Raw genomic sequence first — 27,988 nt, 5'->3', positions numbered from 1 at the left:
TTCTCCAACAGTTCCAAGTGGGTTTGAAAACAGTTTCCAGCCAGAAGACACTATGGATAAGCCCTGCTCATCAAGTTCCCTAGGAGAAGCTGATGGTGTGACACCTTGTTCTAATAAGAAAAAAGATTGCTTAGCTTCTGAGACCCCAGAGAAGCCTGGAGATTATCTGGTTCAAAGAGTCCAGGGTCTAGAAGGTGTACAGCAGTGTAAATCTTCAGGGAAGACAGTTAAGAAGACTAAGAAGAGCTCCTCAATCCCAGACTGTATGAAAACAAAACCTCTGGAGTCCTCTTTGCATGATGTGAAGGTTGATGAGGTGATGAGTGATATTAGAATCACTAGTGAGCACAACAAAGAGGCAACAACCAGTGCACAGTCTTCTCAAATTTCTCTTGTATTTTCTGAAATAGTACATGGAGTCACAGATAATCTGCTAAAGAAAATTCAGCTAAACTGTTCCAGCCCTGAGTCCAGTGCTGAAGATCTGAAGAGACCTCTGCAAACCCTGAGTGAAATGGTTATAAGTATTACTGAATCTGTGATCATGCAGTTATCAGCTGTTCCAGGAATTACTATAGGCACACCTGACCATGACAGATGCATCTTTATTCAGCCTTTGGATGCAGACCAAATGATTGAAAAAGTGTACAATGACTTGCTGCAAGAAAGTGGCTCCCTTATTGCATTATACGATGCAATAATGTCCAAAAATCAGGAAGTGTCCAATGCCATTATTGTATCTTTGGTTAAAGAGCTCTCAAAGCTCTACTTTTCAACAGCTGAGTCTTCAGCCTTAGATCCTTCTCCTTCCTTCATTACGAACGAAGCCACTAATGATGTGAACAGCAGTGAAAATGACACCTTTAATCTTGGTTGCCAAGAAAAGGGAATGTCACCTCCAGAGCCCCCTTCTGATATTCAACCACTTTCTGATATTCCCCTACCATATTCAGATATTGTGAAAAAAATTGTAACTAAGCTGCTCTTAAGAATTCATCCTATTTCTCCAAAGAGGGAGAAGAAACAAGAACAGATTATGGATAGTTTATCTTGTTGGGAGCTCAGTGAATTTGCTGTGGGCATTATTGAAAATGTGTTGAAGAAACTATTGTAGATTAAGCCGGTTCAGGGACGCCAAATATGTAATCATAGTGGCTCTCTGAAGGCACCAGTTCTGTAGGGTTTGGGCATTTACTGAGACAATTATTAATTGTAGCAGTAAATCACAAAGTTGATTCTTTTGATGGCTTTAGAATCCAACCATGCGACATAACTCAAACAACGCGCACACACAGGTACTAATACACGAGGATACATTTATTAATACATAGAATATGCATGTAAATCTAACCAATCTTATCGTGAGGGTTATCAGAATACAAAAGATATATATTCAATCAGTTACAAAGTGTTACACATATCAAGAGGACATACATTCAGTATATCATTCATTAAGACCGTTTCGTAAAGTGAACTTGGTTACAACTTCTACATTAGATACTCAAACAAGTACATAACTCTTAGGAATTAAATTGATATCAACTGGTTGGGATAACAATTGAATTCTCGAGCTGTAATGCATTGAAGTTGAATACTCATCCAATCTTTGGGGATTCAGATCTCCTGCGGGCACAAAGAAACAGTTGCAGGCTGTTGCTGTCCAATCAGCGCTCTCTGGCTCGGTGCCAGGCTGTGCTGTGCGGCTTGCGACGGTGCGCTGCTGATGCTCATTGTTGGCTTTAACTAGCAAAGTTTGTGCACAGGAGAAAAGATGACTGTGGGTCCCAGCAAGTCAGGAAGAGGACCGGTTCGTTCCTGATGAAGAGCTAGTTCTGAATAGTGATTCAGCTGTCAACAGTTCCGACCTGTTCACGAGGCCTGCTGCTGGTTACTCTCTGGCAACCTCCACTCTAGACTCTTAGAACAAAGGAAAGTTCTGGCACTCGGACACACTGGCCGTTCCGTGGTTGTCCGGGCTGAGTCTCAGGATGGTCAGGAGGCGCGCTGCGAGAATGTCCTGCCCTTGGGATTCTCCTTTGAATTCCCTTTAGAATTGTTGAATCTGAATCTGAATCTGGATCTTGTTGAATCTGAATCTCACAGGCTCTCTGTGTTGCCTGTTTTTACCTGGAGGAACTTCAGCTCACTGATTGGCTGAAAGTTCCATGGGCATCAGAGTCCCACGTGGGTTACTCGGCCCTACCAGTCCCTGATTGGTTGATCAAGGCGAGATATGAGTCACTTACTCCTGACACTTAGTAATGCAGTCCAGATGTCCAACTGGCACTCCCTAAACAGATAGGCGCCAATGGATGACCATTGATCATGATAGCCAGGCTTAGCTAAGTGCATCCCCCTGTGGGAGCTGTCCTTATCAGAAGAAAACATCTTGCATGAATAGTTTCTCTGTGACTGCACCACAGAGATGAACAGAGAAATGGGGCCTCATTTGGGAAGCTCAGAAACACTTAATTCTGCCTTATTATTAAGCCTCGCCGCTACACTATTTACAGCCCCAGATACCTCAGAATGTAATCCAACAATGGGAAGCAATATCCAATGTGAGCTGGTTTCTGTCAAACAAGTGGCCAGCTGTATTTACAGAGAACTGCTGCAGAGTGCTGGTTCCAAAGACAACTTACAACAAGCAGTAGCAGCCAAGAGTGAGGCCCTGGCCCAAAAGATAGTTGATTCTCTTGTGAGAGAAATTATGAAGTTCCAACATTCAGATATCGAGTCTTCAGACGCTCCTCAAGCTGACAATGATATGGAAACCCGGAGCACCGAGCAGCTCATGTGCACCAAAATGGACCAGTTAGAACCTTCACCTGTTATTGGTCGAACAGATGCAGTGAAAGATATCTCTCCCAGTCTTTAGGATATGGTGAAGGGCTTTTAATGGTGTCTAAAATATATTGCTCTTCAAGGTACTCCAAAACTGAAGTAACAACCTCTCTAGCCAGAAGGCTTTCATCTGAAGCCTTCTTTGCCACTGTTGTGCAATAAACCTCCTGGTCTAACTCTTTTTTCATTGCTTCACAAATGGTTCCAGCAGTTTCTACTGTATAGGTGCACAAATCTGAAATATCTGACACAGAATCAGAAAACACTGAATTTGTTGGTGAAGAGCTGACACTTGAGCTCTTTGCATTGCTTTGAGCAGGAGAACTGGAACTAGATACATCTTCTTCAGTCTGGGTGAGTAAAGATTTGAGCTTTCCAAATAAAGTCCTTACAATGCCTTTTGCAACTGAACTCAAGTCAAAAGTACGATCAATGGATCCTGTTTCTGTGCTGCCTCTAGAAGTTTGAGGAGCAGCAGCAACATTTTTATTGGATTCTTGCAGATATTTATTTGTTTCAATACAATTCAGTGCAAACAAAACATTTATCACCTATCAATATAAGACCTATTTTTACTTACTTGTCAGGGTTCGTTGTTTCCCATGTTAACATTTAGAAATTTGCAACCAAATTTTGAATGCCAGCACAGATGCAACTAATACAAATATACTGTTGTCTATACAGTATAGTAAAAATCTATTATAGATATGGGTTGTATGTATAGAAAAATATATACAGTACAGTATTTCTAATATATAAATGAAGCAAGAACAACAGAATACCAGTCTAACCAAAGAAATAGAATGGTCAGTATTGCATATTTTAAGTGGATCCCTTAATTTATAAATAATTAAGTGTGCAGACCCCTGTTTCATTCCAGAGGAGGCAGTATCAAAGGGTTCTTTTGGCATCGAGTCTATGGTAGAAAGTGAAGTCACCCCCTTGGAACCTGGACAGCTTAATATTCTCTCAATCAAAACCTAGTGGGAGCTGATCTGAACATGTCAGGGAAGGAACCACTAAGCAACAGCTAGGTGGACTAAAATTCAGGATTTACTGTACTGAAGGAACAAATTAACATATTTCTTTACATTTGTTCTTTAGTTATGACACTGTGCATTTTAACCTCAAGAAGCTATCTGGAAAAATAAAATGCATCCATTACATTCAGACATTACAAGCAGTGTACCTTACCTGTCCATATAAATTGTTATTGTTATTGACCAACAGTTCCAAACCTGTAAAAATGTCTCTTATCAAATTAGGATGGACCTGTTCTGTACCTACTGTAATTAACAGACATTTGTGTAGAAAGTACTGGAAAATGGAACTCTTATTTTGTAAATATGATGATAGTTGTGATGTGCATTTTCCTTTACAATAAAACTACAAATCCAGATTTGTTTTCCCTAATACTGTATAACATCTCAGAAATATCCCTATTGTCAGTTCATAGCATACGTACTAAACTCACCTGTCTGTGGATGTCAGCTTTATCACTCAATTAGTACAAGAGCAATCAGGTGAGTTAATGCTACTATAGAGAGACTTGCTCACAGTATCGTCTACATTTCCAAACTGATATCTGCATCATAAAAAAACTGAGATGCATTATTTTCTATACATGCAATTGTAAACATTCACATTGATTTCTTATTTTATATTCCATTGTCTGCCTTTATTCTAGTGTTAACGTCAGTGCTAAACATATACACACCCCATAATCCTTATCTTCTTCTCCGTAAGAGAAGTGTTACTTGTTTTGATTTACTTTTAAAAATGAAACAACAGTCACTGAACTGTAACTTTTTGTTTTTTTGTGACAGGAGTTGCCCGGACACTCATCTTGGTATGTGTACACTCCCAGCCTTAATAAGGACAAAAATCTCAGTCCAGCCCAAAGCAAGAGTGGTCTGCGCATTGACATAGCAAAACATTACATGACCCCAATGCAACTGACCAAAACATCTGAGAGCGAAGGGCTTCTCTCGCACAGCAACATCCCCTTTGCAGTTAATACGCCGGATGGAGATGTGAATGTGAGCCAGAAAGTCAAGAAACATCCTTTGAAAAAGTTTGGCTCCATGATAAAGCATAAGATCATGGGTAATAGGTCAAAAGACGTCAGAATTCAGAATGAAACAAATCCATCTTTGGAAAACTTAAGAGCCCAGGGAACATCCAGTGGACGCGGGAGCTGTGAAAGCTTTGGACCATTTAAAGTGCCTGATGAGTACAACGAGCCTCAAAAACACAAGGTATTGATTAGATACCCAAACTTTAATTATTAATTAATTTGGGCATTATTGTATTTTTAATATTAGCACTACAGAAATAATTTGAATAGAATGCTCATTTGTACATCAAATAACATTCTAGAAGACATTCCTATTAATTGCAAACAACAAGAATAGCAACTGCTATGGTGGCCAATGCTGAATGTTCTGTATGAATAATGACTACAAATTTATCAAGATCAATACAGTACGTAACAGTTCAAGTTTAATACCTGTGGAAGAAATATTCCTAAATTGTTTTCTTTGTGTGCTCATAGTTCTTCAAAAAAGAAGTTTTTAGTTTGGACAGATTCAGTAGGAACAAGCCTCAGAACACTCCAGATGGTGAGTATTTAGTTTGTGACTGTGATTTTATTTTGTGTAGCACATTAGTGACAAGTGTGGTTCAGAATTAGACATTGGATGGAATTTATGTAGAATGGGGGAATTCATCCTAAATTTAGAATCCTTTAAAAAACAAACTGATTTGTATACAAATTGGCCTTAGTGTTCTGCAAACGTCAAGTTTTATTGACTCTGCTACCTCCATAGGAATGGTGAGGCAGAACTCTAAACTCCACTCTGATCAAGTGGTCAACTGTGCACCTCTACTCTTCCCTGATCTCTCTTCTTCTAAATAGTCCATTGTCCAGTGCATCAATCTTTGGAAGTCCTCTTCAACAGTACTCTATTTTCTCCATTTTCAGTGCCCTCCCTCATTCCCTTCTATAGTATCTCTCGGTATAGTAAATATGACTAAATGTGACTTATATGATAGATATAAGATATAAGCTAATACGTCTTCCTTCTTTTACAAGTAAAGTTATGAAAACCACTTTAGAACTAAACAACAGAATCGCTCATATGAAAATAAGACCCTAGCAGTAGTCAATATGGTTTTAGAAAAGGTCATTCTTCCTTTACCATCTTGTTAAAATTCTTCAAACAAGTCACAGCAGTAAACACACACAGAACGTACAAAATGATATGATTAGATTTTAAAGATGCTTTTGATAATGTTCTTCTTAAATTAAAGGCAATAGGCATTTAGGGAAATTCATGTATTGAACTGGTTAAGGGACAGGTAATAGTACAGATCAGGGGTGAATAGTCCAATAGAAGATGACAGGAATAATAGTTATGAATGTGATTGAAATGACTGAAAAACAGTTGTCTAATAGCCAAATTATCACACACCTTTAATCAAATAGCTTCTTATTGAATAAACCTGACATTAAGATGCCTCTGGGTAGAACTGTATCCAAAGTCTATCTGACCTGCTGCCATGGAATAAAGAAACTGGAACAGTGACATGTCAAACCACTCTGTGTTTCCAGGGATCCCTGTAATTCCAAACTCCAGGAAGATGCCTAAAAAAACATCTTTGCTGTCGAAGATGTCGACTGCTTTATCCAGAGCCTTCCTGTAATAATTCCATCTGCCACCATCAAACATGTTTCACATGGAGGGGAAACTCCTTGCAATGCAAAATCAAAAAAGGAGTTTTAATGATGGGAACTACTGTTTCTGAAATAAAAATAATTGCATTCATGTTTTTGTATAAAGTTGTGTTATTCAAATAGGTGAGCACACTACCACATCCATGACCAGACACTCAACTAAATCACAAAATGGTTTGTTAGTTTTAATGTTGTCTGTAAATGTCTTATTGGTGTACTACACCATTAAAAAAAAAACAGTCTTAGCCTTCATAATTCTATTCATAGTTATAGCAAGACCTGATTTACTCTAAGTATTCAAAATCCTCAAAGCTACTGACCCACAGTAGTGCACTTCATAAGATTTAGTAGTGCAGCACGAACTGTTCCGATCCGAGTTCCAAAAGTCTGTGTGCGAGTTCCTCTTGCGCACGCCGGTGAGTGCACAAGATCAATGGTAAAGCTGCCAGAACTGAGAGGGACCCACTAGAGGTCACCACAGCCAGGCAGAATAGGGACTTGAGTAGTGCGTTATGGGAGTTGTAGTTCACAAAGCCAACGCTATGTCCGTGAGCAACTATAGCCAGTTCTAAAACCCGGCTCCCCTTAAGTGAGGATTACACTTGCATTCCAGGCTTTTCTATAGAAAAAAAAACTCGCTATGGTATCTCAGATTTGCGACTTAGTATCTCAGAATTGCGACTTAGTAACTCAGAATTGCGACTTAGTATCTCAGAATTGCAACTTAGCAACTCAGAATTGCAACTTTATATCTCACATTTGCGACAGCGGCGAGGGCACAAGCCCTAGAACCCAAATCCGTTACAAATCAAAAGGACAGACAATGAAATATGGGCTATTTCGAAGTCGCAAATGTGAGATACTAAGTCGGAATTCTGAGTTACTAAGTCGCAATTCTGAGATACTAAATCGGAATTCTGAGATACCATAGCGCATTTTTTTTTTTACTCCCTGGCGGAAACGGGCTTCCATACTTTTCAACCATCTTTTCCTTTTCCAACATTTCCTAAAATATTGGGGGGTTTTTTAAGTGCGTTTGATTGAAACAGTTCTTACATAAAAATAACACAATTTTCTAAAATCATTTTGAATTATATTTTAATAAAAACGAAGGTGCGTTCATCATTTATCATAATGCAGAAAGTTATCTTTTTAGAAATAAAATTGGTGAACGTGTTTGGGGGTCATTTAATTTGATTCCAGACATGTGCACCTTATGTAGGGGGTTTGCGTGTTCTCCCTGCTTTCACATAATCTTTCTTTGGGTGATTCCCTCCATCTTCCATCTTCAACACATGCTTGTTCAGTTCACTGGAATGTCTATATGGATTGTATTCTCTTTTTTTACTAGGGATGTGAATTTGAAGGACTGTATCCACATCTTATTGCACCCAGCCTGACCGTGTGGCTCTGCAGATCAATCAGTGAACACACATTTAGTTAGTAAATTTGATCCCTCTGTCATCCGCTGAGTCTTTTTCAGACGTTCCAAGCTTTGGCATTTGTATTATGTAATCTTGGTCACAAATCCGAATACAGATTCTTTCCAAAAGAAAGGATAATATCTTGCAACTAAACAGATAAGCAGTATAATTGTTGATGACTGTAATTTTCTTTGATCTCACACTGCAACCGAAATGAAGAAACTGACCTCTGGTAATTGCAGAGCCCTTCTCCACAGCATTGAATTGGATCAAGTGATTAGACAATGGATGGATAATATTCCATGTGTCATGCTGCTGTGACTGAGAATATTGAGGACAACACCTGTATAACTATAAATGGATACAATACCAGAATTGACCATAATTAAAATTGCATTTCTACACTTCTTTTCCATCCCAAAGGATCCCAAAATCCAGCACGCATTGTCCACCACTATACCAGCAGTTCCTCGGAGCTACAGATGAAAAGTGGTTAAAAAGTGAGAAATGTCTTCACCAATTGTTTTAAGGAAAAACTTTAGGAAGGCCAGATTAAGAATTCCAGAGTGAAATCTAGCCAGAATACAGAGGGGTTAACACACCTATTCATATAAACAGGGATCTTAAATAACCAAGTATGAAATTTAAAGCACGGCATTGCTACCGTACAAATACCTTCAGCCAAACCGCAAACAACCAGAACGCATCTCGAGGCTGAGGAATTAGGAACCTCGTGAAATGGCTGTTCCGTTGTGACCTCATCCTACCGCCGCACCCAGATTTGTTTTTAAAAAGTTTCTGTCTGTACGTTTTTAATCCTTTTCTGCAGCTACCCAGCTACAGATACCAGCTTACCAATTTAACAGCTTCTTCCTGCATATTAGGTGTCGTTTTAGACATATCTAGAAAAGACACATACAGACACATCAACCGCCAAAAAGCAAGACTGGGCAGAGAGGACGTTTTCATCCTTATTTCACCGGTGAAGCCCAACTGAAAGGAACTAGGAGACAGCAGAGTGCAAGAGTAGCATTATAAAACGCTTAAAAAAAGGGTTTTATAAGACTATAAAACCTACTGTATATACAATATACTTCTATAAGAAATTAAGTCTGAAGGTGAACCGGACCCCTAGTCACATTACGGACACTACAAAAAGTAGTTATTTTTAGGATATTTTCTTTAGCAGCGCCACTTGCTTTCTATAACACAGTTAGGAAATGGAAGGGCGCATCGCGGTAGTCACTGGAAACTAGGTCTTGATATACAGAAAAAAGACATAGTTTTTAAAAATAGTATAGTTGGAAATTTCCGTATGTACTGTGGCCACTGTTTTGTTATGTTGCTCTGTACAAATTACTAATCAGTCCGCGCTTTTCAAACAAGGTGTTTATTACTTTGTATTATTATTATTATTATTATTATTATTAGAGGTGTAAATTATTAAAAGGCAAACCGTGTGTTATATTTTTGGGGTCTCCAGGCTCCACTGGCAGACCCAGACTGTTTGGGACGTGTGACCACACAGGTTTGATACCGTGAAGGCTTTGAGTTAGAATGGCGACATTCAAATTAGTATCCAAGATGCACTTCTTAAATTGAAATGTTTAGATCAACAAACTACAGTAGCTCAGCCTTCACTCTTATACATATACTGTACAAACACATTCTATCGTTGTGAGCTCAAATTAAAAATCTAATGGAAAAAGTCAGTGTTGGTTTTGAAGTGCACACTCAGCTATAATAGTGCTTAGGAGAACTTTGCAATGAAGGGAGTGTGACACTCTAGTAAAAGGCTGTGCTGGCTTTCAGAAAACAATAGTGAAGAAGTTCTTGGAGCTCCAGGAGCAGAACGAGATTCCCAGGGATATCAGCTTCACCGATGTGAGGGAATGGCTCCTGGAGGAAGGATCCAAGAATATTTCAGACCAGTTTATGGCTAACAGAGACAGGTAATGACATACGGAAGCTCCTCACTCTTTAACAGCAAGTTCCTGCTTTTTAGATTCCCTGATTTGTTTTTTTTTTTTCGTTTCGCTGTAAATATTACTGTTATGTTAAAACATTGGATGTCAAGAATACAACTGTAAGTAAAGGTTTGCCTTAAGTTAATTAATTGTGCAAGCAAGTGAAAGTCTTGACTGAGTCAAAGTTTTCCAAAAGATAAACATTTGCTCTACGGAAAAACCACATTCACAAATTCCTCTGCTGCTGTCTGACATTTTGACCTTGCCTTGTGGATTAAGCTTTCTTTGCTGTTGTTGTTTATGAAGGCACCAGGCAGGAGCTCAGAAAACAGAGGGGATATGCAGTGGTGAAATACAGCGTATGAAAGGTCTGCAGTACAGCAGACAGGATGAGGTATGAGAATACAGTTTGATTTATTTTGACCCAGGGCTGCTCCTGGTCATCACCTGGATGACAGATCTTTAATAGCTGGTTTCCTTCTGCATCTTAAACTGATTAGAGACATTTATATCCACTCTGGCAAGTGACTTTGTGACACCTCTGTAAATACAGCATGATTGGGGAGCAAGCAAAAGATAACAGGATCTCTAGCATAACTATTTTAAAAGATGTCTTTCTGACAAGTAATTGCAATATTGGGAGCCCTGTTGCCACTCTGCAAAGTGCATCAGAGACTCAATTTGTTACAAGCAGTACAGGGTTTTAATAAGATGTTGTGCTGTAAGAGAAAGCTCAGCACTTTGTCCCTTCTAACACTTCCCCTTTCCCTAAGGCAAAACAGATTACATCATAAAACGAAAGAAGAAGCACCACTAGATTTGTTTTTCAAAATTTATCAGTTACTTTCAGCTAATCTAATGACCCAGACAGCATATATTGTTTTGGTACACTGTCTTCTAAAGTAACCTAAACAAGGCGTACTTTGTTGATGCACTGTTTTCTAAAATTCTGCCCGTAGCGGTCACATCCTTGAAATGTATTTTCTAACAGCACCAATATATATTTTTTGCAAAGCTCTCTACATTTTAAGAATCAATTTACTTATTAGATTTCCATTTCAATTCCCTCCTTTTTATTCTTAAAATGTTTACAAGTTAGATTCTTCATACGGATTCCCAGGAGGCTCCCATACGTCGGATTCTTGCGTTCTTATCAGAATATACTGATGCGTAAACATATTCATTACCATATTTCGAAGGATTGGAATAATACATGTCATACAGCAACATTAAAACAGGAAGACAAGTATCACAGCCCGTATAATCGGTGTTAGTAACTTAAAGAAAAACAATCCCCCTGGCCCAAACAGTGATTCTAACCAGGAGAGAAAAGCCGGTGTATCTTTAATGCCTCTCTCTTTATTCACCTAGTCTTTTAGTTCTTTCAAATGCTGAATAGCGAGCGTAATATTTCCGTAATCATCGTCATTAGCTGGAATATATGTACAGCAGGAGTCTCCTACTAAAGCACAGACTCCTCCAGATGCTGCATTTTGAAGGTCCAGCATGAACCTGTTCTGGAGTGCCATTAATCTAACTCCCCTTTGAGTAGGTTAAATATGTTATGGTAAAGGTGGGAAAAGATCTAGGGTCTGGCTTTGGAAATCCTGCCACTAGACTTATACATTCAGAAATGTGACTACCAACTGGTCGGGGGAAAAAGTCACATGGGTGAGGCTGTAGAATGAGGCATTAAAGCACATACATAACAAGATGCATTACATTTCTTTAACTTTACAGTATGATTTATAAATTTATACCACAAATTACTCATATCCCCCTCATTATCAGTTTCATTCAGCCAGTTTGTATACAAAGAGGCTTTGCATTTAGATTCTTCCTCTTTTGGGGTGGTGACAGGCTTCCACATAAAAAGGAAAAAGGCTGTGCACATCAGTCCCAAGCAGGTGATCCCCATCTGTCCTTGTGGAGACATCACTCCTGCGCTTTGCTCAGTTCGTTTGTGACCTTTTTACAGTGGGAAGCATGAATCCAGGGCATCCTTTCCATGACCTTCACAGCAGTGGCAGTGGTCAGCAGCACCTGGTACGGTTTCTTTTTCCTGAAGTCTTTCACCAGAATCCAGTCTCCTTATTCACTCATTAGTTCTTACAGCACAGGTAAATCCTTGTGGGCTGGAGCCCAGCATAATCTTAGGATTTTTTACAAGATTGGTCAACAACTGGGTAATAACTCTTAGAAAAATCTACACATTGTTCCCCTGCCTCAGCTGTGCCGTTTTGCAGAACAATTCTAGCTGAAGTTGTAAAATTTCTCTTTGTTCCGTTCCTGCAAAACATCTTATTATGAACAAACAAACCACAATAATCATTTGCATCTGAGGGAATCACACCCAAGGGTAACCCCCCTTAAAACTATATTGTTCTACCCATCAGGTTCTGCCACTAGATAAGAGAACCTTTCCCATGAAATCATTTTTTGACCTTCATGATCCCTTCAGGGCATACAATTAGCACAGAAGCAGCAGCTTAAGTCCAGATGTTTTTCAAGCAGGACATTAGCAATATGATCATAACGAATAATACCAGACCCACAAATACGTATTGAACCAGAGACCCTCTCCATGTTCCTAGCACAGACTGTACCCATGCACCAATGCCCCAATCATCTGGATTATAATTATGATTTATATTTTTTCTTCATCATAGATGTGCTTTGCTAAGTCATTAATTTGCTCATAATTGTCTAGAATACAATTAGTACAAATATTACCGTTTAGTCTTTGCTCACCTAAATCACCCTAATAGAGAATGGCCTAGAACTGTGATTATAGCGAGGAGCATACAGTTCGTTCCATTCTAATACATTTGAGTTACCCATGCCAATAAACATAAATAATCACCTCTATCAAAGGGGATTACTTCCATGAGCATCTTTTATAGCAATACAAACCCAACATGAGCTCTGATTATTATTTGTGTTTTACTGATAAAGTATTGATTCCATATCCCCATATATCAAAGTAAAACTCCTTTTACTTAATACCCACACTGTCGCCCCCCCTCAGGAAGCTCGACAAACACAGAAACAGTAACAATATAATAATTAATGTTCACTCAGTCTCTGGTGCAGTGGTTCGGTGTCAGTGCAACGCGTAGATCCAGCGATCTCATCCTGTCACTCAGATGGCAGAGTCGGTAGTCAGTTGCACTTGATATGGTCCCTCCCCAGCGGGGTTGCAACATCTGGCAGGGTATATCATCCTCACCCACACCCACTCGCCAGGTATCAGGTCATATCTTCCCTCTACTGGAGGTCTCCAAGCGTCCAGCACCTGTCCACCACTTCAATTAACAACCTACAATACTACAATAGAGAATCAGCAAATTCAACATCCCATTAGCCAAATTCGTCCCTCCAGGAAGTTTCGTTGATTGGCCCGTGATGATATCAAACAGGCTCTGTTACACAGTTCTGTTTGATCCAGCCCGCATCCCATGGCGTTCCTTCAGTCTGATGTCTAGTCGATCTTTCAGAGTTTTGTTCCTTCATTCCACTGTTCCAGCAGACTGAGGGTGATCTCAGTCCATCTCACACCGAACAGATTATAAGAGCCAAGGTTTCCCTTTACAATTGTCAATTTGCCAGTGCATGAAAGGTTCCTCAGGAGCAGGTCTTTTGAGATGTAGCACCCGCACCTGAACTGTTGAGTTGAGTTCCTTTGATAAGCGTCACTTTGAGATACCACATAAGTGGCTACTGCTTCAAACCCGGTTCTCACCCAGTTTTGGGTAACCGGCACACCATTTCTCACACCCAGGTGCCCGACAGAGTGCATTTGTCGAGCTACAAAAGGCATTAGGCTGTGAGGGCATGCAGGGCGTCCAGTGTGCTGGGAGCACCACATTCTTTTCTAACCATGTCCTTTTCTCTGCTTCAGAGCCTGAATATTTTTATGTAGCTGTCCCCTTTTCACTAACAGAGGTTTCACAGGGGTCTCAGACTCCTGTTCTACAAGTACTGCTCACCTGACAGCTGCATCTGCAAAGTTGTTCCCTCGAGTTACTGGAAACATTTCTTTATTATGTGATTTACACTTTACCACAGCTACTTCAGTCAGTAGCTGCAAAGCTTCTAACAGTTCAGAGACAAACCCAGCATTCTTAACTGGAGTCCCTGCCGTGTAGAGGAAATCCCTATTCCTTCACCGCCATCCAATATTGTGGCATACACCAAATGTATATTGTTACAACCCCAAGTGTCTAGGGGTAAAGGGGTGTAACATTTAGGATAATTCTTTTGGAAGCAGGGGGATTCTGGTGAGGGACTAGGAAGCGTGATAACAAGGGTAAGAAACTAGAGTGGTGCCAAAGGAAAGAAAATAACAAACAAAATGGAGCTGGCTAGGACAGTGAGGGAAAGCTAATCTGACTACAAAAGAAAACCCGAAACACACGGTCTTCGGCGTCTTCAACACCCTAGCTAACCTGCACTGACTACCCAAAACCATACCAGACAAATGGCACTCACCCGTACTAACCTAGTGTAATAATACAAAATCAACTAAGTGTGTAAAGTGTACCCAACAACCTAAACTAACATTATATACAAAAGTTCACACAAAAACACAAGTGAACCAGGAAGACAAATAAGGGAGAACAAGAGTAATAAACAGGAGCAGGGTACAAAAGAACACAAAAGTTGAACATGTAACACTGGGGCAAGGAAATGACAAAACAAGGATGAACACACAAACGAAAGTACAAAGAAACTAACAAAAAACCAACAAAACAACAAAGCCGAAGCTATACGAAAATACACACACATACAAAGAAAAACAAACCAACAAACGAAGCCGAAGCAATAACCTGAAGCGAAGCGAAGCGAAACAGGACCAAAGTCAAACAAAAGGCCCCCTCTTCCTGAAAGCCTCCATGTTAAATAGTGAACAAGATGTGTTCTGATTGGCTGAGAGCTAATTAATGATGACATCATACTGAAACAGTGGAGTGATGGTGGGCCAATGGGGAAGGGAGAACAATCAAGGGTCAGCAGTGTGGAACAATAGAAAAATAGAGTCTATATAAATCGCTACAATTTTCCATTTCGCATATTTACAAGTTTCAATTAAATCTTTTCATTCGGTCTGCTAGTTTTACACCAGATTATTCAGTTTATACAGCCAGGCAGGTAGCCTGCACAACACATAAACACGGCCCCTTGGCCACTGCATCAAGGGGTCCTGAATAATAATAACCCACCAGACGATGCCTATCTCCATGCTCCTGTACCAGCACAACAGCTCACAACCCATTTCTTTCACTTACATACAGATTACATACAGATGATCCGTCTGAGGGAATCCAGTCCAGGGCCAGTGCCTGCAAGAGCTTGTTTCAAAACATTAAAAACGGTTTCTGCTACAGGGGTCAAGGCAATTTTGTCTTTACACTGCACTAACCCCCTAAAGCCAATGCGTCACCAGACGAGCTCGTTCTGAGAGGGCATTCACCCTGGCTTTATCATGTAGTTGGTTTTATACTCCTTTTTTTCGTCTGAAGATCTAATACTTGGAGTAGCCCGGCCTTATGGATTCCCTCATTAGGTAAAACAATCACAATATCACATAACTCTATTGAGTTAGTTTACATAAATGCTATTTCATACAGGAATTCCTTATAAATGCTGCAGGACATCCCAGCCCAATAGGTCTGGGGTGTCCCCCACCCACATCAGTAGTTGAAACTGTACATCTTTTGCCAGGCAAACTGTGACAGCTTGTATCTGCTTTAAACACAACCCTTGCCCCCCCTTCTCCTGTAGCCTCCTGCTACCCGTTAGAAAACTTTATATCACATCTTTATGCTGTTTTAGTCTAAAAACAGGACAGCTGTGCTCCTGTCTCCCCCAGTTCCCGCACACTGTAAGATTATTTCACTTTTATTTAAACCCAGAGATAAATTTAGGAAGGCTACAAAGGGGTTTACTAGATTAAATCTGTTAGTTCACGCATGGCTCTCGTTTCAGCTTCTGACATGTTCTTTAATTGTGAAATCAAGCCTCACCACACCAGCTTGTTCGTAGTTTTGTCTTTGGGGTCTTGCCCCCCTTTGCCCCAGGGCTAGTTAACTCACCCCCCATCTGGATATACCCAATCAGGGGATTTATCCCAGTCCACGTTATTTTCTTGAAGGGGTCTTATATCTTGGTATAATATTAAAGTCGCACAATAATTGCGACAAACTGGCGGCTCCTTTTTCTCCTCCTTGGGAGTCTTTTTACCTCCCATTTGCAGCGCTAAATTCCGTCTGATAGTCCATATTTCTTTTTAAGTTTCACTTTGCATTAATCTAATTTTTTTTCTTCACACCAAACCATTTTCACGTCTCCCACGCGCCCCGAGGAATCCCCCAGTCGAGACAAACTGACGAACTCTCACAATTCGGGAACACGGACCAGGTTCCAAATCCTGGCTTTAAACACACAACCATGTTCTTCTGCGAGTACAGTTCTAGTTACTACCTTCAGCCATACTGCAGTCATGTACCAGGATGCAGCACCTGGATTTTTTCGCACAGGCAGGGCGAGACGCTATTCCTTCAGCCATCCCTCTTTTTCTACCCCACCTTCACAAAACAGGCATCTACAAACACATACACCATAAACTCACTTTTCTGTTGTACTCGCTTCAGCTTCAGAAAAACCCTGAACCCACCACAGCAACATGGAGAGGACAAGGGACTTTTTAGAAAAGAGGAGTCCTTACCTCTTTTCAGAAGCAGCCGCCTAACTTTTCCTCTCCATTTCCGTGTGGTTTAATTTAGATGGATACTTCTTCATCATTTGGGTCATGTATCCGCCAATCTGCCTCCTCCTTGTTAGAGGACATTGTAAACCTTTAGGAACAATGTGATCTACCAACAAGGTTATGTCACTGTAATTAGGCTTAAGACAATCAAGAACAAGGCTTGCCTTTCTTTTAAATTCTTTATGATCATCAGGCAATTTAGGAAAAGACTTGACTAATGCAAATAATTCACTAGGAGACCAAGGTCAATGTACATATGCTGGAGTTCCTTCTGGACCTGGAAAAGTGCACATTGGCATTTCACGAACAAGTGAAAAGGCTTTGGCTCCGGACCGCTTTCTAATTTCGGTGGAGATTTCCAATTCACTTTCTTTCCTTTCTTCTACTTCTCTTCTAATTTTCCTGTTCTTCAGGAAACTTCTTTTTCCTAATTCCACTTTCCTCTGTCCATTCTGATTCACTTACAAAGATCCTTCATAGTTATGTGCCCCTAATTATCATATATAATTTATGTGCAAGTTCCCTTACACCTATTACCCTAGCTTTACAGTTCATGAAGATACACATTTTTCCTTCTGCCGGGACTCTAACCCGGGCTATAATCGTTTACACCTATTCCTGCGTCTCTGAATTTGTCGTACATGTACTTTTGCTGGACTGCTCGGTCCCATTTTCGTCTTTGAATTTTCATTCCCCATTTTTACCGATCGGTGCCTTACTTAGAACCTTATCACATTAACTACTCCGCAGAGCAAAAACCACACGTCTGTGTTAAGATATGTTCATTTCACGAGTCCCAGACTCGCCGGGTCCCAGACCCGTTATACTGTAAGTCCCTGACTTATCGAAGAGAACACCCCTGTGGCTCGCTTTTCAAACTATTAACTTTTTAAGGATCACTTACTGACGTCAGACAGCTGCCAATTCTCCAGACGCATCTCTGGAAGGATAAACAGTTTATCCCCCTGGGTTCGTCCAAATTGCTAAAATTGTCCGGGTCCAGATGGAGTTTCAGCAGCCGTCCGCACTCAGGTTTGTGATCCTGGACAAGCCCCCAAATTGTCATGGAAATATTAATTTTCAAGGAAGCCACAAGAGAGAGTTCTCACCTGAGTAAGGTCTTTATTTCAATATTGCAATATTGGGAGCCCTGTTGCCACTCTGCAAAGTGCATCAGAGACTCAATTTGTTACAAGCAGTACAGGGTTTTAATAAGATGTTGCGCTGTAAGAGAAAGCTCAGCACTTTGTCCCTTCAACACTTCCCCTTTCCCTAAGACAAAACAGATTACATCTTAAACAAAAGAAGAAGCACCACTAGATTTGTTTTATTATATATATATATAACATTACTTTATTAACCCTTTACAATTTCTTGCATTAGGAATTATCTTTTCGCATACCCCAGCTTGCTCTCCATGAGACACACAGACACACAGACAGGGAGAGAGCATGGGGTCAGAGCACAGGGTCTGCCATAGTACAGCGCCCCTAGAGCAGTTGGGGTTAAGGGCCTTGCTCAGGAGCCCAACGGAGTAGGATTCCTCTGCCGGCTGCGGGCAACCTTCCAGCCACAGGCGCAGATCCTTAGCCACAGAGCCACCGCTCCGCCCTTTTTCAAAGCTTATCAGTTACTTTCGGCTAATCTAATGACCCAGACAGCATATATTGTTTTGGTACATTGTCTTCTAAAGTAACCTAAACAGGGTGCACTTTGTTGATGCACTTTTTTCTAAAATTCTGCCCGTAGCGGTCACATCCTTGAAATATATTTTCTAAAAGCACCAACATATATTTTTTGCAAGGCTCTCTACATTTTAAGAATCAATTTACTTATTAGATTTCCATTTCACATTCCACACTGTAGCTTAACTCACTTTTAAAACACATAGTTTATTCACCCCTTTCATTAATTTATCAGCTTTCAAATCAACAGCATTATCAATATATAGTATTTAGCCTCATCGTTTTCTACATCAGCTTAATCATGTTTCTTGTTTTTTTTTTTCTTGCATTCTCACTGTACATTGCTGTATGGTATGTTATTTTCCCAGTTATTTTGTCTTTGGGCTTCCCAGACCACATTCAGCTGCTGAATGCTCCTACTGTAATATGCTGAAAAATGCCCAAAGGCCTCAATTGCTAGATTGTAAAAAGGGGAGAGATTCAGCTCCACATGATCTAACAGAATCCTTAATATTTAATGTACCACCTATAAGCAGGTGACATATATAAATATAAATGTCTTGTAGCGTAGCTGTTTTGTACTCAACACAATCTAGCTTTCTGCTGTTTGTCATCTGCTTTGCCTTTTCACTGACGGCTCTACAGATGTGGAAAATCAGAGAGAGAGCTTTACAGATGAGGATAGAGGAAGATGCCCAGAGGGAGGTGCGACAGGCCCAGCTGAAGAAAGAGATCAGAGCTAGAAGGCACAAAAAGGTACTGGAGTAATGGATGTTTGGATTCATCCTCTTAAGGTGAACTTTTCTTCATGCAAATTCCGGACCCGACACTGACCTTGCAGCTATATTTTGTTGTATTTCCAAGATGACCACCTATAGGTTTAAATTAATAACCTAAACTAATACTTTTTGGATCCTCAGTGACCACAATGAGCAAGGTATGTTGGCACCTCTTATATTGTGTGTCTACTCTAGGGTGGCTATGCCAAGATATGCTATAGAGGTGCCAAAGCACCAGATTCTGTTAGCGTTTTGTGCCTCCAATTCATGGTTATAGCACTGCATCTCCAAAGCCCATGGTTTATCTCCAGCCTTGGGCACCTACCTGTGTGGCATTTATTCTGCGTGTTGTGGGATTTAATTCCAAGTAACATCCTAATTTTATCTATGAATAAATACATGTTTTCTGTCTATTTTGGATGTTAATTGGATTGATCACTTTTTTATGCATGCCATAAGAATTCTAATGCTGCAATAATTCTTTTCTCTTGGGTCAGTTCATATTTCACCTGACTCCACTGAAGAGGTGACTACTGATTCCAACTGGTTTCATGAAGTCCCTCTGATCAGTCAGCTGTCTGATGGGTAAATCCAACATGCTGCAGTTGTGGTATGTTAAGCATCAGTGCGAACATAAAGTTTTTATTTTAATCGTTTTAGTATGGTGATATGTAAATGTTTAAAGAGGAACTGTTTTCTATTTTGAGCTCACTTCACCAGCTGAGTTCATGAAATTGCTTTTTCTCTCTTTGCGAATGCATGAATCAGTCTGTTAACAGTACAGTACATGTGCACATTTTTGTGTTAGCTCATGTGCATTTTTCCAAATCCTAGATATAGTTTACCATAAACTGGCTTTGTTGTAATGCCTAGAACATTGACATTGAATATTGATATTGACGATGACTAGAGCAGCAGTCAAAATACACTAACTGAACCTTCGCAAAAATAAACTGTTGTATTGAACTTATGTATAACCCTGATTATACTGCATTACAACAATAATATTTTAGTCATATTAAAACAAATTTCTATCATAATAACTAACAATATGTTGTGGCACCGGTATAAAATGTGAAGTTTTGCTGAAGTATTGACAATGGGAGAAATGTCTGGTCGTGTTTGAATGGATGTTATGTTTCAATCAACAACCACCAGAGGGCAGTAACAACTAAGTAACACTAAGTCATCAAATGTATTGGAAACGCATTTTGGGCTTTGTCCTGAATGATGCAGCAGCAACATACAGTTGTATGCAAAGGTTTGGGCATCTCTGGTCAAACTGCATGTTTCACAGAATCTTTAAATTCTCTAAGGTCTAATCTCTGTGAAGTTAACAGGGTACAAACATAAACATGACATATTTCTGCACATTTCAATGCAGAATTACTATTTATTTTCTGAATTTAACTGTATTTGTCATGTGTCAATTATGAGGTACCCAGTATGAAACTGGTTAGATACATTGCGCATGTTTAAGTAGTTGTTGTTGAAAACACAATGATGTAAATTACCAGTGATCTTGCTTCACATAGGAACACGATTGTACCATACTCGCTAAAGTGTTATGGAACAGTTGCAGTTTGAAGTTTAAGATTTATCATTTCCAATGTGCTATTTTGTTGTGGTGATTTTTATTTTATAAGCCTCTCATATTAAAGTTAAAAACCTAAGCAAGTTTTAGACATCCAGTAGGTAAATTGAAAAAGTACGAACATAATCATTGAAGTAGAAAAACACTTATATATATATCATAGATGGAAAATATATATAATTTATCTGTATTCAACACTACAGTGTTGGTTCAGGCACATTGTGTAATATGTCGGCTGTTTTAACATTTCTTAAGCAGCTCCAACAATTACAGCTACACATCAAAGGACAGGACTTCAGACAGGACCAACCGGTCAACTCATGCTACATATCAAAGGGCAAGACGAATACACATGAAGCTATGAAACAAAACTTCCTGAGATCATACTGTATATAAGAGCTGGGAAACCCTTGCGGTTCGTCTGTCCTGCGGGGCAGACCCAACGCGCATTCATGTCATTACTGAGCTCAATAAAACAACTGAATCCACAAAGACTGTGTCCTGCTCCTTGGTTGAAGGATTTCCCACAACATCATGGTTAGGAGGCCATCTTTTTTACACAGGAATGTGCTTTAAAATAGATTAATTGTTCTGCCACTAGAAAAGTTGCCTATATATTGTTAATTAGTCACCATTGTTTAATATTGCAAAATCTAGTTAGTATTTTGGCCATGTAGTAACAATGTCACACTAATTTTTATCATAATGTTTTTTAGTGAAAGAAAGGTGATTGAGAAGAGTTTATATGGACAGGTAAGGTACACTGCTTGTCTGAATGTAATGGATGCATTTATTTTTCCAGATAGCTCCTTGAGGTTAAAATGCACAGTGTCATAACTAAAGAACAAATGTAAAGAAATATGTTAATTTGTTCCTTCAGTACAGTAAATCCTGAAATGTAGTCCACCTAGCTGTTGCTTAGTGGTTCCTTCCCTGACATGTTCAGCTCAGCTCCCACTAGGATTTGATTGTGGCTGCCCTGTCGTCAGAGCCACATAGCCACTCCTCAGAGCAGAGATATTCCACTATGCCAAAGGTCTGTGCCTCTTTGCCAGAGAATATTAAGCTGTCCAGGTTCCAAGGGGGTGACTTCACTTTCTACCATAGACTCGATGCCAAAAGAACCCTTTGACACTGCCTCCTCTGGAATGAAACAGGGGTCTGCACATTTAATTATTTATAAATTAAGGGATCCATTTGCAAAATATGCAATACTGACCATTCTATTTCTTTGGTTAGACTGGTATCTTGTTGTTCTTGCTTCATTTATATATCAGAAATACTGTACTGTATATATTTTTCTATACATAACAACAGTATATCCATAATAGATTTTTACTATACTGTATGGACAACAGTATATTTGTATTAGTTGCGTCTGTGCTGGCATTCAAAATTTGGTTGCAAATTTCTAAATGTTAACATGGGAAACAATGAACCCTGACAAGTAAGTAAAAGTAGGTCTTATATTGATAGGTGTACTGTATATTGAACTATTTTAGTGCTCTGTGGTTACTTTTGTACTATTGCTTTAAAACAGATAACAACGGAAGAGCTTAATGACACGGCGGAGAATATAGTGGTGTGGGTGGCAGCGTCCATTATCAGAGTGCTGCTTCCAGCCATCTCCCTTTACAATGAAGAGAGGAGCAGGAGCGTGTCTCACTGCTCCTTTGAGTCCCCGGTTTACTTCAGCAGTAGTGAGGAGACACTACAGGCCACCCTGAGTTCTCATTCTCTGCTTGGTACTGAGTCAGGGTCCACATGGCAGTCCCAGAGTAGGAGCAGTAGCTTCAAGTCAACGAGATGCTGGATCTCCACTCCTTTCCCTTCACCCCTCTCGTCCTCGGGTAGTTCAGGAGAAGAAACAGGGAAAAATACACCCTGCAGATTAAAATCCAGAACACCCTCGAAGGAGATTGTGGTTGCTGATGGAGGAGAAGATGCTGGAAAGCCCCTCTCAGAACCTTTGAAGGACCTTTTTGGAATCGCTAAGTCAAGTATAATTACAAAAGCAGAACGTATAGTACAAGATGTCTTTAGCAGAGCCCTCATTGAAGCACAGCTTCCTGCTCAGCTGATGGAACCCCAGTGTTCTGCGTTAGGTGTCTTGATTACCGCTGCAGATCGAATAACCTTGCCACTGAACTTGTGGATGGTGTTCTTGAACGTGTCAACTCTGCTTTGTCAGAAAATAAGCAAAGAATTCCCACCCCAAAGACTGTGCGTGTTAATCTAGAAGCACAGACAGACTCTGTAGCCTCAGAGGTTGCCAGTGAGATTATACAAGTTGTCTCTGGAAGACTCCAGCCTTTTTTCACAAGCGCTGTTGAGTCAGGGTCAACCTGTAGACTCCTGGGTGGCCATGGTGGTGGCCTACATGTAATAGGACAATCCCAGAGACTCCACTCAGAACAATATGATGAGGCGGAGTTAGCTGTCACGGCAACAGAAATAATCAGTACTGTCTTACAAGAAGTCAAGAGTGAATTCTGCAAAGCAAATACTGAAAATAAGATGAGTGACATGAAGGAAACACCTTCAGGGGATAACCAGTCAATGAGTGACTTTGTGTCAGCAATTCTGAAAAATTTAGAAACGATTTCACCCTCCTCCAGCTTATCTGTGGAGGAGAACTACCTTCTTCAGAGTCCTGATGCCCTGCAGAATGAGAGAGATGAGGCAAAAGTGACTAAGAAAAGAACAAATGGCAGTAGCCCCCCATCTTTCAAATTAAAGTCTCACTCCTCGGAATCAAGTGTGGGAATGGAAAGAGCAAACAGTGATATTGCTTTTGGGATCTCTAAAGCCAAAATCATTGAAATTGCTGAGCAGATAGTATCTCAGATCATTGAAAAAACAAAGTGGGATTTCACCCCTGTGGGTAACAATTTACATGAGAGTAACTCAAAAGAGTCATTATTGCTCCCAGAAGCTGCAGAAATCTCCATTTTGGAAAAAAGAAGTCCAAAATCTCAGATTCCCAACAATAGGGTCACTGTTATTGCCAAGGACATTGTAAATTCTGTTTTTGAAAATGTTTTGTTTGCACTGAATTGTATTGAAACAAATAAATATCTGCAAGAATCCAATAAAAATGTTGCTGCTGACTTCCGGTTAGAATGCGGACGGGAAAGGCAGCATAAATACGGATCGCCCGGCAACATTGTAAAAAAGCCCTGAAAAAGTGTTTTTTGAAAAAGGGTTTTTTCTACGTTACGTTTGAAAAAATAATAACTATGGCTGAAGGGGCTGTCAGGAGAAGCAGGAGAAAACTAACGACCGTGGAAAATGTCGAAATTGCAATTTCGGACCATAATCGAAGTAGCTCAACGGACTCTGAACAAGATGGCGCAGACGCCAGTCTTCAGAAAATATTATACGAACTTAGAGACTTCAGATGGGATAATAAAGAGCAGCTTATGGATATTAAACAGGAGCTGAGCAAGGTTAATAAGAGACTGGATAAAGCAGAGGGACGGATCGAAGAAGTGGAAACAAGGGTCTTAACAACAGAAACTGCGATAAAGAAACTCTTGCAACGACAAATTACTTTAGAAACTAAATTAACAGACCAGCAAGGAAGATCGCGCAGAGAAAACATTCGGATTTACGGAATCCCCGAAGAATCGGAGGGTCGCTGCATTGTCACCTTCTTTGAAAATCTGCTAAGGGGGGAACTTGATTTACCGAAGGACGTGGAACTGGGAATTGAAAGGCCGCATAGACAGTTAGCGCCGAGACCTAAAGGCCCTGACGCCAAACCGCGCTCCATTGTCGCCACGTTTTTAAGCTACAAGATAAAAGAGGAAGTGTTGCGTAAAGCTTGGCAAAAGAAAGAACTATTCCACAATAACAAACGCTTTTATGGTAATAATGATTACCCCCCAACAGTACTAAAAAAACGTATGGAATATTCTGAAGTAAAAAAGGAGCTGAAATCGCCGAAAATAAAATTTCAGACTCCATTTCCAGCGAGGTTGAGGGTGTTTTACGAAGACGGCACCTGCCTATACCATTCAGCAGCATCAAGCGACTGTTTACTTGGCAGAAGGCTGGAAGACGGATTAGTCCTGGGAAAGACCAATCCTCAAAACAGCAATATCAGGAGAAATTACAGAATTTCAGGAGAAGACCCCCCTCGCAAGATTGATGAAATTTGATACAGTGAGTTGGTCGTGATTTAATAGTTAATGGTTTTTATTTTTTAAATAAGTTTCCTGCGATGTTTTAAGAGAATTTGTACATGTCGGGACAGATACTTGGTGATTACGACCAGAGTGACTTTTTATTTTTCTGGTTACACACCTTTTTTTTTCTCTTTATAATATAAGTTCGGATTTGCCACTGCCCCCTACTTAAAGGCCCTCCTCCAGAGGAGAAGGAGGATTTCCCTAATCGACTTCCCCCTTTTTTTTTTAAGAAAAAAAAGGAGAGAAGCCCACATAGGGTTCGTTTGAAAAGAACCGCACAGTTGGAAGAAAGTACTCTGAAAGAGATGGAGATGGATACAGTTTTGTTTAAGATTGTTTGGTTAATGTCTTTGTCTATTGTGTTTTTTGATTGTGGTGCATTATTAGAAAAAAATGATAGGAAGAGGATGTTTAACAATATGAAACATATGTTGTATGGGAGAGATTTCGAAAGTTTTACCATTTACATAAAATATGTCCAAGCAAGACCTTATAATAGTTACATTTAATGTTAATGGAGTACTTAACCCTCTTAAGAGGAGTAAAATTTTGTCTAAAATGAAGAAAGAAGGGGCTCATATTGCTTTTTTACAAGAAACACATTTGAGTGTATTGGAACATGAGAAATTAAGGAGAATGGGTTTCTCAAAAATCTATTTCTCCTCATATAAATCTGGCCATAGGAGAGGAGTGGCTATACTGATATCTCAAAAGGTTCAATTTGAGTTGCTTACAGACGTTAAAGATAAGGAGGGGAGATATGTATTAGTATTGGGAAAAATTGAAGGGGAATTACTAACATTACTTAATGTATATGCTCCACCTGGTAGTGATTTTAATTTTTATTAAAAAATGGTCGATTTGATGGTTAATGCACAAGGAATACTGATTTGTGGGGGTGATTGGAATGTGCGTCTTAACCCCAGGCTTGATTCTACAAATATATCTTCTCAGAGAGATTAGTCACTGTATAAAAAGATTAATGTACTGATGGGGGAAATGGGAATAATACATCTTTGGAGAGATTTCTATCCAAGTGGGTGGGATTACACTCACTATTCCTTCCCTCATTTGGAATATTCAAGGATTGATTATTTTTTTATACACAAGAGAGATAGACATAGGATCCAAGATTGTGATATTGGTAGAAGTAATTTTTCAGACCATGCTCCTATGTCATTGTCCATACGATTAAGTAATAATTGGGAAAATACAACATGGAGGATGAACTCAAGTCTGTTGAACAATCCACAATGTAAAGAACAGATAAAACAAGAAATAAAACGATTTTTGGAGGAGAATGATAATGGGGAAGTGAGACCAGAGATGATATGGGATACATTAAAGGCAGTTATAAGGGGGAAAATTATTGCTCTGAGCAGTCATAAGAAGAAGGTAAAGCAACTACAATTATATCATCTGACTATAAAGTTAAAAGAGTTGGAGAAAAAACATCAAGAAAAACAGGATTCACAAATCATGAAAGAAATAAAGAAGCTTAGAAACAAAATAGATGTCTTACATACACAGGAAATTGAAAAAAATATATATTTACTAGACAAAAATGTTATGAATCAGGGTCAAAATCCCTAAAGCTGTTGGAAAAAAAATTAAAAAAACAACAGACCGATAATACAATATATAAAATAAGGGACCAGAACTGTAATGGTGTATTATATAAATGGGAAGAAATTCAAAACACTTTAACACATTTTTACAGAAAATTATATACACAACCCCATTCAGAAAGTGAAGAAAAGATGGATACTTTTCTGGAATCTCTCAGTTTACCAACTCTTACGGAAGATCCAAATAATATATTAAAAACGACTATAACACGAGAAGAACTGAATTCAGTGATTACGAGCCTCAGAGCTAATAAATCACCTGGAACTCATGGTTTTAATTCAGAATGGTATAAAACCTTCAGAGCTGAATTGATATCAAATCTTCTTTCTGCTTGTAATTCGGTATTAATTGATGGGAAAATGCCCCCATCATGGAGAGAGGCTATCATCTCAGTTATCCCTAAGGAGGGGAAAGATAGATTGGATTGTGGATCGTTCAGACCAATCTCAGTCCTTAATGTGGATTATAAAATGTATACAGCAATACTGGCTAAAAGAATTGAAAAGACTCTCCCTCATTTGATACACTATGATCAAACAGGGTATATTCAAAATAGACAAACCCATGATAACATTCGACGCACATTGCATATCATGAACCATATTCAGCAACATAATTTAGAAGCTTCTTTGATGAGCCTAGATGCTGAGAAAGCTTTTGACTCTGTTAGTTGGAAATACCTTTATAGGGTTTTAGGTAGGTTTGGGTTTTGTGAAAATATTATTAAAGGTATTCAAACTTTATATGATAGCCAACAGCACAAATTAAAATAAATGGTTATTTATCCGATAGAATAACTTTAGAAAGAGGGACTAAACAAGGCTGCCCTTTATCTCCATTCCTTTTTGCTCTATATATAGAGCCACAAGCCCAGTGGATACGACAAAATAACAAAATAAAAGGTATTTCTATACAAGGTAATGAGCAAAAGATAGCACCGTAGGCAGATGACGTTTTATTATATCTGGAAGATCCCACTAGTTCATTTCTAGAAGTAATGAAACTCTTAGATAGCTTTGGCTTGCTGGCAGGCTATAAGTTAAATGTTCAAAAAACACAAATTCTAACTTTTAATTACAACCCTCCTGATTTTTTAAAAGGCAAATACCACCTTAAGTGGGACCCAAAGTTCAATGAGATATTTAGGAGTCTATTTACCAAAAGATATTTCGGTATTATAATTGAATCTGTAAAAATGAATCTGCTGCCTCGGTTACTCTTTCTATTTCAAGCTCTCCCTGTAAAACTCTCTACAAAACAATTTTCGGAATGGGATAAGATGATTTCTAGGTTTATTTGGGAGGGGAGAAAATCTAGAATTAGTTTCAAAACATTGCAACTTTCAAAAGATAAAGGGGGTATGGCTTT

The 27,988-nt window shown here is 39.4% G+C and overlaps 2 long non-coding RNA genes across 2 annotated transcripts; both read left to right on the top strand.

Annotated features, from left to right (window-relative positions):
- Positions 1-4,674: 4,674 nt before the first annotated feature.
- LOC148636732 (uncharacterized) lies at positions 4,675-6,543 on the top strand. The gene is made up of 3 exons (XR_015931995.1): positions 4,675-5,102; positions 5,399-5,465; positions 6,458-6,543. It is a non-coding gene; the product is annotated as an uncharacterized LOC148636732 (long non-coding RNA).
- A 13,147-nt stretch (positions 6,544-19,690) lies between these two features.
- Positions 19,691-21,290, top strand: LOC148636731 (uncharacterized). The gene is made up of 2 exons (XR_015931993.1): positions 19,691-19,789; positions 21,057-21,290. It is a non-coding gene; the product is annotated as an uncharacterized LOC148636731 (long non-coding RNA).
- Positions 21,291-27,988: the final 6,698 nt, after the last annotated feature.

This window comes from Lepisosteus platostomus, unplaced genomic scaffold (assembly GCF_059453375.1).
Source record: "Lepisosteus platostomus isolate fLepPlt1 unplaced genomic scaffold, fLepPlt1.hap1 Scaffold_155_H1, whole genome shotgun sequence".
NCBI classification, from domain to species: Eukaryota; Metazoa; Chordata; class Actinopteri; order Semionotiformes; family Lepisosteidae; genus Lepisosteus; species Lepisosteus platostomus.
Note: the sequence above shows the minus strand (reverse complement) of the source record. Positions and strands in the feature narration are given on the sequence as shown.